Raw genomic sequence first — 19,574 nt, 5'->3', positions numbered from 1 at the left:
ATCCTTTTTCATTAATTTTCATGTTAGTTTATTAGTTTAGAGAATGAGAGCGGTGGGAACTGAAATTAGAAAATATTTATTACGGATCTTAGGCCACGTGACTGGTAGCACTACGCCCTACGTAATTTAGTTTCTTTAACATGGTGACCGTGATAGCGTTACGGAGATGTTTAGCAAACTCAATTGGCAGACTCTGCAAGAGAGGCTCTCTGCATCGCGGTGTAGCTTGCTCGCCAGGTTTCGAGAGGGTGCGTTTCTGGATGAGGTATTGAATATATTGCTTCCCCCTACTTATACCTCCCGAGGAGATCACTAATGTAAAATTAGAGAGATTCCAGCGCGCACGGAGGCTTTCAGACAGTCGTTCTTCCCGCGAACCATACGCGACTGGAACAGAAAAGGGAGGTAATGACAGTGGCACGTAAAGTGCCCTCCACCACACACCGTTGGGTGGCTTGCGGAGTATAAATGTAGATGTAGATGTAGAAGGACTCACTGTTTTCTGTATGCCTTTTCATCCCTAGGAAGACACAGCGCATTGGAGCTGAGAACAGGAAATGTCATGGGGAGCAGTGGGGCGACTGAAGGGACAGGCATTGACTTCGTGAAACTGGAGCAGCTGCGGCGTCCCAGGGAGCTGCTAAGCACTGTCAACTTTACAACTTCAGGCAGGTGCTTGGGCAACCAGGAAGTGGAGCGGTGTCACGACCTGCTGGCGAGGGCGGTTTTATCATCTTTTTCCGACCGACTATGTAGACAGTCACTGCCTGCTTTCGAAAACACTAGCAGCACAAAATAATGGACTGGCCTCGCGAGCAGTAGTTCCAAATTACAGAGACCCTCTCCATGGACTCAAAGACGCAATACTGGCCTGTTAGTGTGTCACGCCGCGAGCACAGAGCTGGTGCTGACGTTTTTTAGCAGTGGGGGGGAAATATGATTGACATCTGAAGGTGACACATTGTTTTGGCGGGACTTTCTCTTCTGCAGGGAAACCTCGCTATTGGGCTGCAATGGTATGTAATTTTGCTATTGGCAACAGACACAGTTGGGCGTGAAGAAAGTGCGCAGAGCGTAAAGGGAGAGCCAGTGTTTTAACATTCACACGTGAATAGTGGAGCTTAATTAGCAGATTTCGGACGGTTGCGGTCCTTAGAGTTTCGCGGGTGGACTTAGCATGTGGCCACCGTTGAGAATTGCTGGGGGGCCTTGAACGAAGTGGTGTGGAGCGAATCTTACCTGACTAACAGGGACTGTGTTGGAGACATCGCGACGTGCCCTCGTCTTCTCTGAAGAGCCACCTCCACGCCAGCACTAGAAATTTACGATGAGCATTAATTGCGGCACCAGTAAGCTAGCCCATCTGTTCCACACGTGTTAAATTTTATACAATTACCTGTCTCAGCTTCAGCGTTCAGCGTTCATTTTCGAAAGTATGATCGATTTACTCTGTCAACAGGCTTCGAATCACTTTGTTTTTCGGTAGAAATTTGTAAAGTTAAATTCGAGTGTTACATCTGGATTTGAGTTAAATCGGTGTAACTTTGCCAGGTAATAGACTAACACTGCTACCCATAATAGCCCACAATCAGTAATTCATACGGATACCATTTACCATCTGTCCTACTGTCTCTTTCTCACGAGTGTGATAATCACTGTTTTAATGAAATAAAGCAGACAGTTTAAACAAAAGATTGTATTTCTCGGATACCCTCCCGTCTCATTAATTATTATGCAAGTTTCTCACTTGAGATCTATATCTAGGGTCTAACATCGCCTTATGCATCTGAAATTGTGCAGATGTAAATTCATAGCGTAGATTTTAAAGAAGTGGTCGGCCAACACATAGTTTTTTTGGGTTGGAGAGATGAAATCACTAGTAGGAGATTTTGCACACTGAATTGTATGTTCGTCTTAAGCACACCTAAATGTATTTAATTAATGGTTGTTTCACACTACAACGCTGCATTCTCTTTTATCAATATGTGGACAGTATATCTTCAATTATGTACGCGTGGTTTACTGTACGTTTGTTTTCTGCTTGGCGAGTTTAGTGTGTAACATCTCGTCGACATGGTGCATTAGCTAAAATGGACCAAGGTGAGAAACAGCAGCTGTAGTGTCTTCATGTCCGGAATATATACTCTCACATCACTGTATTTGCGATTTTTCCACAACTTGCATACACAACGGATTCATTGCATATGAAAGTAGCGTATACTACAGTAAGTAGTTGAATAATACCGTAGGAACACGTGAAACTGGTATTGTGCTGCCGAAACATGTCGTGATAAATATTGCAAATAATAAATGGATATAGTAGGAAACTTGGATTTTTTTTTAAGTTTGCAACACGGTGGTAGATATCAAGATTACTTGGTTGGTTGAGTACCGACAGCGAGGTAATCGGTCCCATCGGACTAGAGAGAATGGGGAAAGAAGTCGGCCGTGCCTTTTCAAAGGTACCATCCCGGCATTTGCCTGAAGCGATTTAGGAAAATCACGGAAAACCTAAATCAGGAAGGTCAGACGAGGGTTAGATCCGTCGTCCTCCCGAATGAGGAGTCCATTGTTCTAACCATTGCGCCACCTCGGTCGGTGGTCTTCATGAAATGGCCAAATGGCAATTTTGACTAATAAATCTGCAGCTGTCATCTTCGTTCTCGTTATAATTGTCGTGATCGTTAGCCGTTTCCTATTAATTTCTGGATATATGCTCCTGTAGACTCCCCATATATTACGATCTTAATCAATAGGAATGGCATTTCAAATACAGTTGAACTAATTAAGACAATTCTTCAGCCTAAAGTCAGCCGATTCGCAGTTACCTCGCTAATGACTCGTTTGCAGACAGATATTTAATGGAAAGTTTTGCTTTTATTATGATACACGTTCAACTTTAGCAGCTTCTGCTATTATTACAAGGGTCTGTTCCTTCTACAGTGTTATTTAACATCTACACCAATGCCCAACTACTTCCGGCGAACACAGCTTTCTTTATTATGCTTATCTGGCATTAGTGAGACGAGGTAAATATTTTAAAGATGTTCAAGACCACCTTACAGCGCACTGGGAGAATAAAGTATCTCGTACTGTAACAACCAGCTTCCTCGAATAACAGCAAAAACCAGCTGTGAGCGTTTCATCTTAAGCACATTAATGCACGTCGCAAACTATACGTCCCATGGCAAAGTATACAGCTAGTAACAAAGCTCCATTCAAAAGATATGGGAGTCATACTGGATCTTAAACGGCGCTGTGAGAATACGAGAATGAAAGTGGAAATCGGAAATAATATCGTTTGCAAGGTCATTGGCAGCAGATGAGGCTGTCGATCACATACCCTGACAATGACGGCACCAGCAACATGTTACTGTGCGGCAGACTATGTGCGTCTAATTTGGTACAAATCCATCCACGCAAAAATCGTCGACAAGGCGCTAAATGAAACGTATAGGCGATTCTGGGTCACATGTAAAACTCTAGCAGCACACACACATTGCGCCACAAGATACTCGTCGTGAAGCAGTTGTGAAAGCGTTGAGAACAAATCGAGCTCATCAGGAAAACTATCCATTACATGTACACGTTCCAGCGGTCCCAAGGTTGAGGTACAAAAGACGTTTCCCCAACACCATTGCAGTTACGCAAACAACAGCAGTTAGGTCACAGAAAAAAAATTTCTTTTTCGACTTGAGAATGATTCTACCTTGCGCGTCCCATCCGGAAACCTCCCGTCTGGAGTTGAAAAGAACTGGATAGTGTGGAAGTCACAACCACCTTCGTTCAGGAGTTGGAAAATCCAGGAATAATTTACAGGAATTCTGCTTCCCTGTGGATACCACCAATTGTGACTGCGGAGAAGCACGGACAATGGAACACCTACTGTATTATCAGCCATGCTCTGCATCTTGCACAGAAAATCTTACGCTTGCATCTGTGAGCGTAGTTGAAGTGTGATTTTGGTCTGTAGTTGTGTATCGTATAATTCTTTCTTTCATTTTATGTAATGGCAATTACCATGTACTGTACACTAGTATCCAAAACTTAGGCATAATCACGGAAACATGAAAATGAAAAAAAAAGTAAAATGAGCAATGGCCCGAGATCACCATAAATATTTACCTACAAACACTGCCTCTTCACTCTGTACAGGAAGGGAATATTTAGTCCTTTAAATAGCTGCGTAATCGAAAACTAGACACCAACAGTGCATGAGACCTCTTAGTTTTGTTTGTCTGTTCACGACGAATATAGTGTAGTCTCTTACTGAAGTTGACAACGTAATGCCACAAAGACGCAATTTGCAACATGTTTTGCAGCGTAAAACACTTCTAACATTCTGCGTGGTGTCTGTTGTTCTACACCGTGTCTCCCTACCACTTTCGCGCAACGACGCTCTGAGCGTGTTTTTTAGGGAATTGACTAGTTTGAACCTGGGAACTGTTGCTGGTAAGGAGACGTCAGACCACACATGACATGTAGAGATCAGAAGAGTTCGGTGAGATTAGCGATGATATAACCAAATACTTAATTCAAAAATGGTTCAAATGGCTCTGAGTACTGTGGGACTTAACATCTGAGGTCATCAGTCCCCTAGAACTTAGAACGACTTAAACCTAACTAACCTAAGAACATCACACACAACCATGCCCGAGGCAGGATTCGAACCATGAAAGGTGGCTACACTGAGCCACAGCGCCAGAGATTGCGCCAAAGAGTATTATTCAGCCGCCTCCACTGGCAGTGCTTGTCGAGGACTCGTAGTAGGCAGTGTTTGTTGAGATGCGCTAGTGAAAAGTTCTTGTCGAGAGGTGGTAGTAGCGAGTCGGTGTGGAGATGTTGTAGTGGAGAGTGCTTGTTCCATGTTTTATGCAGTTGTTTGATGGCCTAGACTGCAGATGTTGTTCTAATGGAGATATTGTAATGATCAGAGTGCTCTTCGTCAATATATATGGAGGTAACAAAACTCCTTTTCTTTTTTTTCTCATTATTTCAATGTCCTGAATAATGCGTCATTACAGGTTCAGTCAACAAAGCATCTGGCTTGTGTTCTTGTATTAGAGAGTAATTCTGGTTTTCTTGCGCAATTATAGTATTTCTAATTTTTTTTTAATTACTTCAGTATACATGGTATTTAAAATTTCCTGTCTTATTGAAGAAGAGCCGTGCCAGATGTGGGCGTTGAATCACACTTCCACACACAGAACAGCTACACTTGTGCTTTGTTGGCTTCGTAGGTTTTATAGTTGCTGGGGACTTAATTAATTAATTGTATTAACGGAAACTTTCATTTTATTTTTTGTTGTTGTTCTATGCAGTCAGATTGCGTACAAATACTAGTCAGGGCCAACCGTTTACGAGACTACGTAATCGGACATACAGCGACTAAAATTAAAAAATATTTGCATGAAAAGAATAATTAAGCCCCCATGCACGTGACGACCGCTGCTTCGGATCGTCCCTTGGAATTCTTCTGATTGTAAAAATAGTAGACAGTAGTATTGTTGTAGTAATTTGTAGTTTAGGAATTGTAGTCTATATTGCATGTGTAGATTTGGTAATTGTCATTCTTCTAATGGTATTTCAGAATTTAATTTTGTTGCCTTGTCCACGGGTTTGATAATTTAGTGCAATTATTTCAATTGTTCGTTAATCGTGTTCGAGGGAAACATTTCGTGTGAATGGTATTGTTGGTGATAAAGTGTCATTGTGTGTAATTTTCATATAGTGACGAGTTTTGTATGTTTTGTAAATGATTACGCGATCGATGAAAAAGGCAAAAATGATGGATAGTGAGAATGACGAAATTGTTAACATGGCGAACTCGCCAACAGAGGAAAACAGTATCATGAATAATGAAGTGGAAAACAATTTAAGAAGTCGGGAAAATAGTCCGGAACCATTTCAAAATTTTTCTCAATCAAAAAATTTTCAGAATCCGAGATTAACGACAGAAAATTCTGGAATAGTATCGAACACAAGTAGCTTTACAGCTTTGACGGAAGGAGTTGGTTTTGCGGAAAATGTTAGAGGCGAAAAAAGTTTCGAGCCAGTTACCATGGAGCGGTTGATGAGTGCAATATTAAATTTGTGATCTCGGTTAGACTCATAAATGGGAACAATGGAGCAGTTACGATCTGAATTAAAAACTGGTATGGGAACAATGGAAACACGGTTAGACTACAAATGGGAACAATGGAAACACGGTTAGACTCACTGGGATCACAAATAGGAACAATTAAAACAGAGATGGGAACTTTACGATCTGAATTAAAAACTGATATGGGAACAATGGAAACACGGTTAGGATCTGAATTAAAAACAGAGATGGGAACTTTGGAAACACGGTTAGATTCACGAATAGGGACATGTTTAAAAAATATGAAAAATGAATTAAAGAAAGAAATTAGAGAAGAAGTACCACCGATTTTGAATTCTCACAATAACAGATTAATTGCAGTAGAGATTAGACAAAGGGAACAGGATAGAGAACAGGAAGAAAGAGATCGCGTGATAGTACAAAAGTTTTCAGAGTTAAATTTACAACGTGAACACGATAAGGAGGAAATATTTGAGAGAATCGAGGAATCCGTACCAAATGACAGAATAAATAACCTAACACAACAATATGAACAGTTAACTACCAAATGTGTTAATACTGAAACCCGAGCCGCGACACTTACGGAAGACGTAAATAAATAGAAAGAACAAATAGGTGATTTATCGGAAAGAGTTGAGGAGATTTCAGATAAATTGACAAGTCTTAGTTTAAATGGGGACAGAGATTCAGATGATACAGCACCATTGCCATTTGCAGAAACCGAAGAGTATCAGAACATAAATAAACATGTTGAAAATCAGGGAAAATTTAATGAACGCGTTAAAAGGGAAGTTGAGGCATTACGAAAGCAAGTCAAACAAATCAAAGGCGAAATTTTAGGAAAAGACAGTAGAAGAAATTTAGAATCACAGATAGCAGAGGGGTTTGAAGAAAGTAATTTATTTCATTTACGAGAAGCAACAAGAGAGCGCCAGGCGCGCGAACTTGACAATAATCGACATTGGGACAGGGACAGGCGCGGTAGGTCTTTGTCGCCACGAGGAGAAAACTTTGACTATAAACACTACTTAACTGTTCGGAAATTTCGGATCTTTCGCAATTCTAAGAATGACATACATCCATGTTCATGGTTAGATCAATTTATGTACGCACTTCCACCAAATTGGCCACTAAGACACAAACTGGAATTTATGTGTGGATATTTAGGAAACGAACCGGCGACGCGCATGCGCGCACTTATTAGAGATTGTAATAATCTAAATGATTTTTATCATGCATTTCTATCGGCATATTGGTCCGAAAACACGCAAGACAGAGTAAAACATAGTCTTATTATGCAGCGTAATTTCAAACAGTCTGAGTTCCGCACGCCAGCAGAATATTTTGAAGACATGATTCGAAAGAATCAGTTCCTTTCCAACCCTTATAGCCCGACTGAATTAATTCGCATTTGTTTAACTAAGCTGCCACAATCCATAAAACAAATTGCTCTAGCTGGAAGATGTAAAGACGACACTGAGATTTTAAGACTTTGCTACAAGAACTCGAGTATGACAACGACGATGGGACTTCCTGTAATTTTTTCAGTAACAGTAATCACAACAGATTTTCAGAGAAAAGGGATAGTGATCGGAACGGGCGTTATATGGGTAATTTTGAGAATGACAGACGTAACAGACAGGACAATAGATACCAGCCTTATGACAATAACAGACGTTCTAACAGAAATTACACAGACAGTTATAATAACGCTAATTCCTACCGGAATGATCAATCATACGGAAACAGTAATCGGTATCATCAAGACAGAAATTATTCATACAATAATAGAAATTCTTACTACAGAAATAATCAGGGTAGTAGATACAACAATAATTTCAGAAGTGACAGTCGAAATTACACAAGAAGTAGTTATGCAGACAGACAGGAAAACAGAAATTTTAATAACAGACACAACCAAGAATTTGCATCTAACAGACAGGAAGGACCTAATTGGCATCCTCCACGTGACAGAACTTCAGAGAGACAAGTGCAAATCGTAGAGTGTGTGTGTGTGTGTTGGGGTTTATGGGCGCTCAACATCGAGGTCATCAGCGCCCTGACACACAGTAAAAGGAACGAATGTGGAGAGACCTAATAAAACTGAAAAACACACTCAAAGCAGGAAAAGAGGGAAAATACGACCTGAGAAGGTAAAACCTAAGGTAAGGGATAACATAGCGACAAGAATGACATAGGAAACCGTCAGTGTCTGGATCCGCGAAATGACGCGAATAATCAGAGACGTGACGCAAGCAATCGACAATGACTTGTAGCCCTCGGCTTATGGCAGCAATATAGACGGTTCAGAAAGTAATGACACTACGACTTTACACTACGTACGCCTGGAAGACATGAGAGACATTTTGCTAGACGAAAAGGAAAATAATGTAGACGCATTTTTACATCCTGTTATTGAAGTATGTGTGGGTAAGAATAAGTTCACTGCAGTTTTAGATTCTGGGAGCCCACTGAATGTCATTAGTGAATCGGTTTTTCGTATATGTGTAAGAACTATTGCTTGTCCTGTGTTACCTGTTTCTAAAACTACAATTCGAGGAGCGATTTCTGGAAAAAGTGTGGAAGTCAAACAACAGACTAACTTAAATTTCATTTGTCGAGGATACGAATTTTCTGCTAATTTTATTATTGTTCCATTACTCAGTACACAAATTATATTGGGTATGGAGTTTATTAACACACATAAGGCAATTTTAAACTTTAAAGATGGAAGTGTGAATTTGACTGTTGCCGGAATGCCGAAATGTTTGAAATTTTTCGAGTGTTTAACAAGATCTGAATCAGAAACAAAATGTTTAAGGTTTCTTACTTCTGATGTTTTCGTTGAGCATTAGGACGACAGTGTGTTTATTCATGACAACGACAATAGATACAGAGACGCGATGGGTGATATAATTAATAGCGAAGAATTAATTAATGAAAAGGTTAAGAAAGCTGAAGTGCCAGATGACGTTGCAAGAGAAGAACTGCACCAAATTTTGACTTCACATGCTACAGTGTTTAGTCATCACACAGGAACTATACAAGGCTTACAATATTTATTTAAAGTAAAAGAACACACACCATTTCGCGGGAAAACGTACGCTATTCCTTTGGCTTACAGAGACAAGGTTAAGAGTGAACTTCAATACATGATAGATCAAGGCATTATTCAGCCAGCAGTTCAGTCCTTATACCAGCCCATTACACGTTGTTCTTAAAAAGGATGGGTCAATTCGTTTGGTTCTGGATTCCAGACAGATAAATAATATCATTATTCCTGAAACTGACCGTCCACAAAATTTAGATGAACTTCTTCAACATTTCCATGGAATTAAAGTTTTATCCACGATTGATATGCGCGCAAGTTTTTGGCAAATAGAACTCCACCCTGATTGTAGAAAATATACTGCCTTTTTAGCCTTTGGTAACTGTTACCAGTTTCGGAAATTACCGTTTGGACTTACTGTATCTTCTGCAGCATTCATTCGTAGTTTAAATGAAATTTTACCTGTTTATCTTCGTGACAATATTACTTCATATGTTGACGACATTCTTATTGCTAAACGTTCTTGGAGTGAGCACAACAAAATTTTGGATTCATTATTACGTATTTTTGCAAGAGTTGGCATTACAGTGAAATTTCTCGGTCACATTATTTCTACAGAAGGTATTCTTCCTGATCCAGAGAAACCAGATGCTATTCGTAATTATGCTATTCCTACCACAAAACGTGATGTTCGTAGTTTCCTTGGTGTCTGTAATTTTCTTAGACGCTTTGTTAGATTGGACAATTTGGCCACACCTCGTTTATGTGAACTATCTGGAAAGAAACGTAATTGGTGTTGGGATGAGGAAGCTCAGTCAGAATTTGAACAACTCCATGATGCTTTATTTGCTGCTCCACTTCTTTCACATCCGGATTTATCTAGAGATTTTTGTTTGGCGACGGACTCATCATACAAGGGCCTAGGGGCACATTTATTCCAAGAGATAGAAGAAAACGGCATTGTAGTACAGAAGACTATTGCATTTGGAAGTCGTGTTCTCTCTAAATCAGAAAAGAATTATTCGACTACGGAACTTGAAGCATTGGCTGTTGTTTGGGCTTTCACAAAATTTCGGACATTTTTGTTTGGCAGACACACTAAGGTTTACACCGATCATCGAGCTCTGGAATTTCTTATGTCAACAAAATTAACTCATGGAAGATTGTCACGATGGGCGTTGTATCTACAGGAATTTGACTTTAGTATTGTTTACATACAGGGTTCTTCAAATATTGTTGCTGATGCTTTATCACGTGCACCTATGGGTTTGAAACAAGGTGCTGAAGAGGACTGCAACGAAAACAATTATTGTTTGATGTATATTCAAGGTGTTGCGTTTGAGAATTTTATTTCTTCTTCACTCCAGGACATCGCTAAGGAACAAAATAAGGATTCAATCTGGAAGGACATTAAAGAGAAGTGGAGGAGAAAGGAAAGCGTAGCGATTAGACAGCATTATTTAGTTTGCAATGATATTCTTTTTAAAAGAAAATCGGTCGACAACTCTGTTTGGTTAGTTTGTATTCCTGATGAGTGGGTCAATAAATTTATTTGGTACACACATTTCAGTTATGCGCACTTTGGTCCCAGAAAATGCTTTCATAAATTACGAGATAATTGTTACTTCAGTAATATGAAAAAACGTATTCGATCTGTTCTTGCCAAATGCAAATTATGTCAAAAGGCTAAGCCGCCAACTATTTCTCACAGAGCACCGTTGTTTCCTATCATTCAAGCGAAATTAAAGGATATGGCTGCAGTCGATTTGTTCAGTCCAGTGGTTCGTTCTACTAATGGTTTTGCGTACATTTTGGTAGCAGTGGAACTGACATCAAAATATGTGTGTTTTACACCTTTACACAAAGCAACAGCTCGTTCAGTATCTAACGCTTTCATCAAACATTTTCTTAAAGAAGTGGGTCATGTTGATAAAGTTATATCAGATAATGGATCACAGTTTCGCTCTAAAATTTGGCTTCGTACTCTACAGCGTCGTAAGATTAAACCAATTTTCATTTCACTTTTTCACCCTCAATCTAATGCTTCAGAGAGATGGATGAAGGAAATCAATAAATTGTGTCGACTTTATTGTCATCAGAATCACAGAACTTGGGATCAGTATCTTCATATTTTTCAAAACATCCTGAACGAACTCCCTAATGATTCAACTTCTTTACCGCCAATACTGATATTAAAAAATAAAGCACCGACAAATCGCATTTCTGAAATCGTTCCTTTTCCGCCCACACGGAAACTGCGGCATTCTGAAGTTGTCAATCTGGCTCTGCAAAATATTGCGTCTGCGGCTGCTAGACGAGAGAAATCAGTTAAACGTCCTGGTCGTTTAAAAATCTTGTCAGTTGGTCAAAAGGTGTTAATTAAGTCTCATCGTTTGTCTCACAAAAGGAAAGCCTTGTGTCGGAAATTTTTTCTGCTTTATAACGATCCATATAGAGTTCGCAAAATTATTCATGATAACACTGTTGAAGTAGAAACTCTTAAATCTCGACGCTCCAAGGGAATACATCATATATCGAACATTAAAATTTTTGTGGAATGACATACTTTAGAGAAACCAACAGTTATACGTAAACATGCAGAGAATACAAGGATACCGCGCTGTGTTTTGGCGGCGGCACATACTCAAAGCAACAGTCAAGTCTGCGCGCCGCACAAGGCAGTCGTTGACCGCAAACAATTACTTCCTACGTCACGCGCCTACAGCTGATCGAGTGCTCAGTGCGAATGCACTGACAGCCGTAAACAAATACACAGTCTAAATTCTCCGAATAAATCCAGTATAAAGCTATAGTGACTTGATAAATTACGTTATTAACGTTCAGTATTTTTCAGGATACGGTTCTATAAAATATTTAAGAACTTCAGGTAAATTCTGTGCATGTCCGACGTTAAGACGACTTGCTATCGAGAAAATTTCAGGAAGAATGTAATTTCGAAGAAGAAACTAATAAACTAAAAAGGTAACTATTAATTGAGTTTATTTTTCAGGTAACATAATTCCACCTAGGTACGTACTTTAGACGTAATTTTCTGCTCGCGATTATGTGATTTATACTTTGTACTAAATTTCATGTTCTATGAATTTACTTTTGAAGCGACGTGCTTGCGTACATTAACTGATTTTGACAATGACTGATTAATGAACAGGGTTGTAACTTGTGTATATTATGCATCGCTTGGCTGCACTGCTTTTTCACTGATGTCATATGTTTTTTATTATGTGCCAGCTGTGCTTATTTATTTAAATTATAGTTGTCACCTGATTAATTGTGCTGACTGTGGTTATGTATGTAGGTTACACTTTGTCATTTATCTGCTTGCGCCTTCATGTTTACTTATTAAGATTACATATGAACATTTATTTGCTTATGTTGATATGATGCTAATGACCTGTTTATTATGTAAGATAACATATTTGCTGCCTTGCTTATGGATTGTATATTTACACATTTCTGTTTTGTCGTCACAGCTACTCTTTAATTTGGTATATAGAAGTGCTGATATACTGTGTATGGACATAGAGTTTAGGTCACATTATGGTATTAATTATAGATTGTTCGCTTGGGAGAGCCTCGTTGTAGGAATTGTGCTGCATCCACTTGTTGACATTCTGTTCTCTACTGGTATATTTACTCGCTATTGCGTGTTTTGCTTACGCTCAGTGCCTTATATTTTTAAGATAAGAAAATGAACTGCTATAATTCGACGAACGACATTAGTACAAGAAACTTCATAGAAGTCACATGAGCTGGAGGTTTTATGGAAGCTGTATAAATTTATGCTAATGGGAAGGAAGCTAACGACATGACATACCAACACTAGGTTTAGACCATTGACAGTTATTACGCTGCATTCTTCGTGAGCAATTGAAATAGGAAGTGACACTTGACACAAAAAATACTCCACATGTTTGCTTCTGCCATGATTCTTGAAGTGGTGTACACACTATGAAATATTATGATCATTCACACTCCGTAATCGTACTTAATTACTGAGAGTTATTCGAACTAAAGTCTGTTAGAGGTCATGTATGCATTTCTTTTATTTTATGATGGACAAGGTAACCAAAATGAATCATATAATTCATAATGAGTAGAAGATTTGGGTCAGATGGATTACACAGAGGTTGTGTGTTGACAGTGTGTCTTCAGATTGTATGGGATGATGAGGTTTGCATTAGGATTTTATCTGTACTTGTTCGAGGAGACTGACTAGAGGAAAGTGTTGTTATGAAAGTGAAACGATATTGGTAATAAGGTTTATATGTGTCGATGTATTGAAGAGGTATTATTGAGGTATTATTGAGATTATGTGAAGTTGATGATTATTGGAGTTTTGGTGGACAAGAGGTAAGGTAAATGATATTGATGAAGGTTTATATGTATCGACGTAAGAGGTATTATCGAAGTATTGAGATTATGCGATGCTGATGATTATTGGAGTTTTGGTGGAGAAGAGGTAAAGTAAGTGAGGAGCACATTTTTTTTTTTTTTTGTTTTTGTTGGTCTATATGGAACAAGGAGGATGAAGATGGCAGACTAGAACACTCAAGTAGAAGGAAGATTGTCTACACACACACTTTGTTAATTCACTAAGCAGTATATACTTTTTTTTTGAGAGAGGAAGCATTTGCATATCTTGCCTCACTGACAGTTGTTCAGCAACCGTACATTTTGATCTGGCTTGGCAAACATTGGTCTTGACATGATGACTATGACGTTGACTAACTATTATTGACTGTTATACATTGCTGCCACTACTACTTGATACACATGATGGACATCAAATTTTGACAGAATTGCATTTACACAGTTTACACAGTAGCACTAATATGGACGAAAGATGAGTGAGTGTGTTTTGTGTGTTTTCCTTTCCCAAACCCAAATTGGTACCGACCTATCTTCTAAATATTATTTTAATTTGTTGTGGCTTGCACTGACACCCATAAATATTACAGGTTTACTGATATTTGTGTATTTGTAATAGTAATTTGACAATTATCAGATATCATTTGTGTGTTTGTTATAATTTGTGTGTTTAGTGTAAGAGCATTGATAATAATTTTGTAAAAGCAATTGTGTGTGCATTCAAACTGTTGTTCACACCGGCACCTGTTCAACATTGATGTGTGACACTTAGAAATGTTTAATTTCTGCTGATGAACTGTCTGATTAGTGATAGTGAATATTGTGGACTGTTACCTGCACTTGTTCAACATGATGGGTACCACTTGGAAATGTTTAATTTCTCCTGATAAACTCCGATGAACTGTCTGATTAGTGATAGTGAATATTATGGACTGCTGTCTGCACCTGCTCAACATTACTGGGTGCCACTGATGGAACTGCTTCTACTGAAATGAAGTCACTTGTTGGTGTCTGCACCTGTTCAACAATGCTGGGTGGCACTAATGGAACTGCTTCTGCTGAGAAATGTGACTGGTTGCTGTGTGTACCTGTTCAACATTGCTGGGTGCCACAGATGGAACTGCTTCTACTGAAATAATGTCACTTGTTGCTGTCTGCACCTGCTCAACATTGCTGGGTGCCACTATTGGACTGCTTCTACTGAGATAATGTCACTTGTTGGTGTCTGCACCTGTTCAACATTGCTGGGTGCAACTGATGGAACTGCTTTTATTGAAATGATGTCACTTGTTGGTGTCTGCACCTGTTCAACATTGCTGGGTGCCACAGATGAACTGCTTCTACTGAAATGAAGTCACTTGTTGGTGTCTGCACCTGTCAACATTGCTGGGTGCCACTGATGGACTGCTTCTACTGAGATAATGTCACTTGTTGGTGTCTGCACCTGCTCAACATTACTGGGTGCCACTAATGGACTGCTTCTACTGAAATAATGTCACTTGTTGGTGTCTGCACTTGTTATTGCTGGGTGCCACTGATGGAACTGTTTCTACTGAAATAATGTCACTCGTTGGTGTCTGCACTTGTTCAACATTGCTGGGTGCCACTAATGGAACTGCTTCTATTGAAATAATGTCACTTGTTGGTGTCTGCACCTGCTCAACATTGCTGGGTGCCACTGACGGACTGCTTCTGCTGAGATAATGTCACTTGTTGGTGTCTGCACCTGTTCAACATTGCTGGGTGCCACTAATGGACTGCTTCTACTGAGATAATGTCACTTGTTGGTTTCTGCACCTGTTCAACAATGCTGGGTGCCACTAATGGAACTGCTTCTACTGAAATAATGTCACTTGTCGGTGTCTGCACCTACTCAACATTGCTGGGTGCCACTAATGGACTGCTTCTACTGAAATGATGTCACTTGTTGGTGTCTGCACCTGTTCAACATTGCTGGGTGCCACTGATGGACTGCTTCTACTAAAATGATGTCACTTGTTCGTATTTGCACCTGTTGACCATTGCTGGGTGCTACTGCTGGAACTATCAACTACTTGTTTTTTTTTTATCATTGAAAGCATTTTATGTGAACATTTGTATAAACTGATTTTTTGTGTATTGAGTAAACTATTATGTAAAGTCACATGTACGAAAGAAGTTGTATTGCTTACTGTATTCCATTTATTAGATTATTGAAAGGTCAGTGCAAAGCCAAAATATTATCTAATTATGTGATATTTGTGTATTAATATTATCTTTTTTTTGTTTGTATTCTAGTGGACGAATTTGGTGGTATTTTCACCACCAATGCTGGCAAAAATACCATCAAATTCTGGCCCGTATAGGAAGGACATATGAAAGGTGTTTACACTGAGCCACAGCGCCAGAGATTGCGCCAAAGAGTGTTATTCAGCCGCCTCCACTGGCAGTGCTTGTCGAGGACTCGTAGTAGGCAGTGTTTGTTGAGATGTGCTAGTGAAAAGTTCTTGTCGAGAGGTGGTAGTAGCGAGTCGGTGTGGAGATGTTGTAGTGGAGAGTGCTTTTTCCATGTTTTATGCAGTTGTTTGATGGGCTAGACAGCAGATGTTGTTCTAATGGAGATATTGTAATGATCAGAGTGCTCTTCGTCAATATATATGGAGGTAACAAAACTCCTTTTCTTTTTTTTCTCATTATTTCAATGTCCTGAATAATGCGTCATTACAGGTTCAGTCAACAAAGCTTCTGGCTTGTGTTCTTGTATTAGAGTGTAAGTGTGGTTTTCTTGCGCAATTATAGTATTTATAATTTTTTTTAATTACTTCAGTATACATGGTATTTAAAATTTCCTGTCTTATTGAAGAAGAGCCGTGCCAGATGTGTACTTTGAATCGCACTTCCGCACACAGAACTGCTACACTTGTGCTTTGTTGGCTTCGTAGGTTTTATAGTTGCTGGGGACTTAATTAAATAATTGTATTAACGGAAACTTTCATTTTATTCTTTTTTGTTGTTCTATGCAGTCAGATTGCGTACAAATACTAGTCAGGGCCAACTGTTTACGAGACTACGTAATCGGACATACAGCGACTAAAATTAAAAAATATTTGCATTAAAAGAATAATTAAGCCCCCATGCAACCTGCGACCGTAGCGGTCGCACGGTTCCAGACTGAAGCGCCTAGAACCGCTCGGCCACTCTGGCTGGCCAAATACTTAATGATTTCAGCGTCTGCTCCACTGCACTCCCTGTAAAAGAATCTTAATACTGACTAAACTTAGTGGAAGGGGTTCAAGGCTTTCCTATTTTTAGTTAGCTGGTAAAATAACGTCGAAAAAGCAGTTAAGTTTACCATTGGGAATTTTATTCTACCCACAAAACATTGTTTATAAATTACACTATTGATAAAAGGAAAGCCGGACGGTGTGGCCGAGTGGTTCTAGGAGTGTCTGTCTGGACCCGCGCGACTGCTAAGGTCGCAGGTTCGAATCCTGCCTCGGGCATGGATGTGTGTGATGTCCTTAGGTTAGTTAGGTTTAAGTAGTTCTAAGATCTACGGGACTGATGACCTCGGATGTTAGGTCCCATTGTGCTCAGAGCCATTTGATAAAAGGAAATGTTTTAATAGAGGATGGTAAAAACCAACAGTGTTCAACAAAAATGTGAACGAATATTCCCTGAATGGGTTTCCAAGTTCTACAATGGATCGAAGGATGAGCTATGCCATATCACATCTATAATCTAGGTTTAAATTAAGTTTCACAAAAGAGAAAACTATCAAAATGGTCTACAGTGACCCTCAATCATCTTTAATTACTCATCTAACTTGTCGTAAATTACAGTGACTGATGTGGCTTCTCAATAACTATATAACATAAAAATCATTGCGTTTCAGATTTTTACTTCAAGTGGCAAATGTGAACACCATGAGCTTTAATTGACGATCGACACTAGTATTACGCAAAAAGGGGGTGTAACAGATGAGACTTCTGCAGTTCTGAGTGAAGCTTTATGCGCTGTTATGTGGCATCGCGTGCGTTCATTACCTTGTCGGTGTTCGTCAGGGGGCTCCGGGCAGCACAGCTCCACTCACCTCGCCGTCTCGGAAGCAACTCTCTCCTAACTTCTCCTTACTACAATTTACCGAATTCGGTTTAAAAAACTATCTGGCTGTGTTTGCATCTGACCAATCAGGGTCTCAATGTTAACCTTAAGCTCCGCCTACAAAAATTCTGCCTATCCAATGAGAAACGTTATACTTTTCGAGGTGGGGCAATATTTTTAAACTGTGCAACGTAACAGAGACGCGAAAAAGTCTCACACTAAAACTTGCAGCTGGTGCGGTCCTTTTAGTGTTATCGTAAGATCTATACTGTTCTTCTGGAGGGCTCTATCTTTTAACATGGTCGGGGGGGGGGGGGGGGTGGTCCTGACGTAACAGAGACGCGAAAATGTCTCACGCTAAAACTTGCGGTTGGGGTGTGGTCCTAGCGGTTAGCTGGCGACGTGGTGGTCTGTCCCTTATCGTAGGGCCTTCTAGCTCAACACGGTTCTGCTCTTGGCTTTTGTTCTCGTTTCTCCCCTCCGAACTCCGTCTGCCTCACGTTGGGGAGGTATGACATGCATTTAGGCATTCTTGTGTTAGTCTGTGGTATTCCATTTGCTCACTTGTTACTCGTATTACTTTGGTTAATATAATGTCACGATTTATTCAGAGCTATGTGACATACTACTGGATTTGCTTATCATGTCAGGGTTTTCATGGAAGGAGTTGGATTTGCCCGACACCTAACATATCACCACCCTTCGAACTTAATTTTTCTACTGAAGTTAGGCAATGATTGAATCGTTGTCTAAGCCAGTCAAAAATTATTCCGTTATCTAAATTTTGTTGCCTACTGTTCAGCCATGTTATTCTGTTCTATGCTAGTTTGTATTACTAATTTATATTTTTATATTCTTCCACATTGTTTATATTGACAAGGGAAGAATATTTTGATTCTATTGTAATTATTATTTTTTAGTTATTTTCTTTCTTTATTTAATTGTGAAGTTTGTTTTTTAAGAAGTTTGTTATTGAAAGTGAGGAGTTTTTCACATGGATTTTCTTAGAAATATTGTTTTTATAAATGTAGTTATTAAGTAAAATCTATTCCTAACACATTTTCTAGATACTATGTACAAGTAAAACGTTTTTGTTTCTAGACACTCATTTCAACATTGTTACACTAACAAATAAGAATTATTTCCAAGAACTGCTTTGACAAAGAAATATAGATACACAAGTATTGAGATATTATCCTAACAAATGGTACAAATGTTAAAAAAAGGGAAAACATCCAACAAGATAATTTTTTATTCTTCGTTTTTATAAGGAGAAAATAAGTAAAATATAATTATTCTTTTATTTTTAGGAGGAGATAATAAGTGGCATATAGTTTTAGTGTTTATTATGCCTTACTTTTTTTCTTTATATACGGTCCATTTCAGAACTAATGACTTATTTTTATCGATAGTCTATTTTTTACTTAAGTCCATAGTCAATGACTGTTATTTTGTAGTTTATTAGCTGTCTGGTGTGCTTAACTTATTTAGTTTTTCACACGTTTCTTTTGCACAATTCCTACATCACATAATTTGATTTCACACATTCACACAATCCTATGAATGTTTAAGCATGAGGTTGGCTAATGTTTTTTGCATGAAGGTGATGGACTTGAGCGAGATGGATGTGGGCAAGTATTTGATGTACAGCTTCGTTTGTCGTTCCTTGTTGGCTTTGCAAGTGTGTGTTGCTGTTGTGGAGGTCCCATAATGGAATGGAGCTGTGAGTGCAGAATCTCGTTGTTTACCGGCTTTGTATGCGTAAAAGTCATGTGTCGCTGAAAGCGGTCGTTTTTCGTTGTAATACTTCGCAGACGACTAGTTTACAATAGGATAGGGATTTGGGAAGGTATGTCATCTATTCTTCACCCATCTTCTTTCTTGGTCTCAATCTTGCGAATCTTCAACTTCTGTTCTTCCTGTTTTTCTCTGCTTCTTACTTGCTTCTTG

Source organism: Schistocerca americana, chromosome 2 (assembly GCF_021461395.2).
Source record: "Schistocerca americana isolate TAMUIC-IGC-003095 chromosome 2, iqSchAmer2.1, whole genome shotgun sequence".
Classification (NCBI taxonomy): Eukaryota; Metazoa; Arthropoda; class Insecta; order Orthoptera; family Acrididae; genus Schistocerca; species Schistocerca americana.
This window is presented reverse-complemented; position numbering follows the sequence as displayed.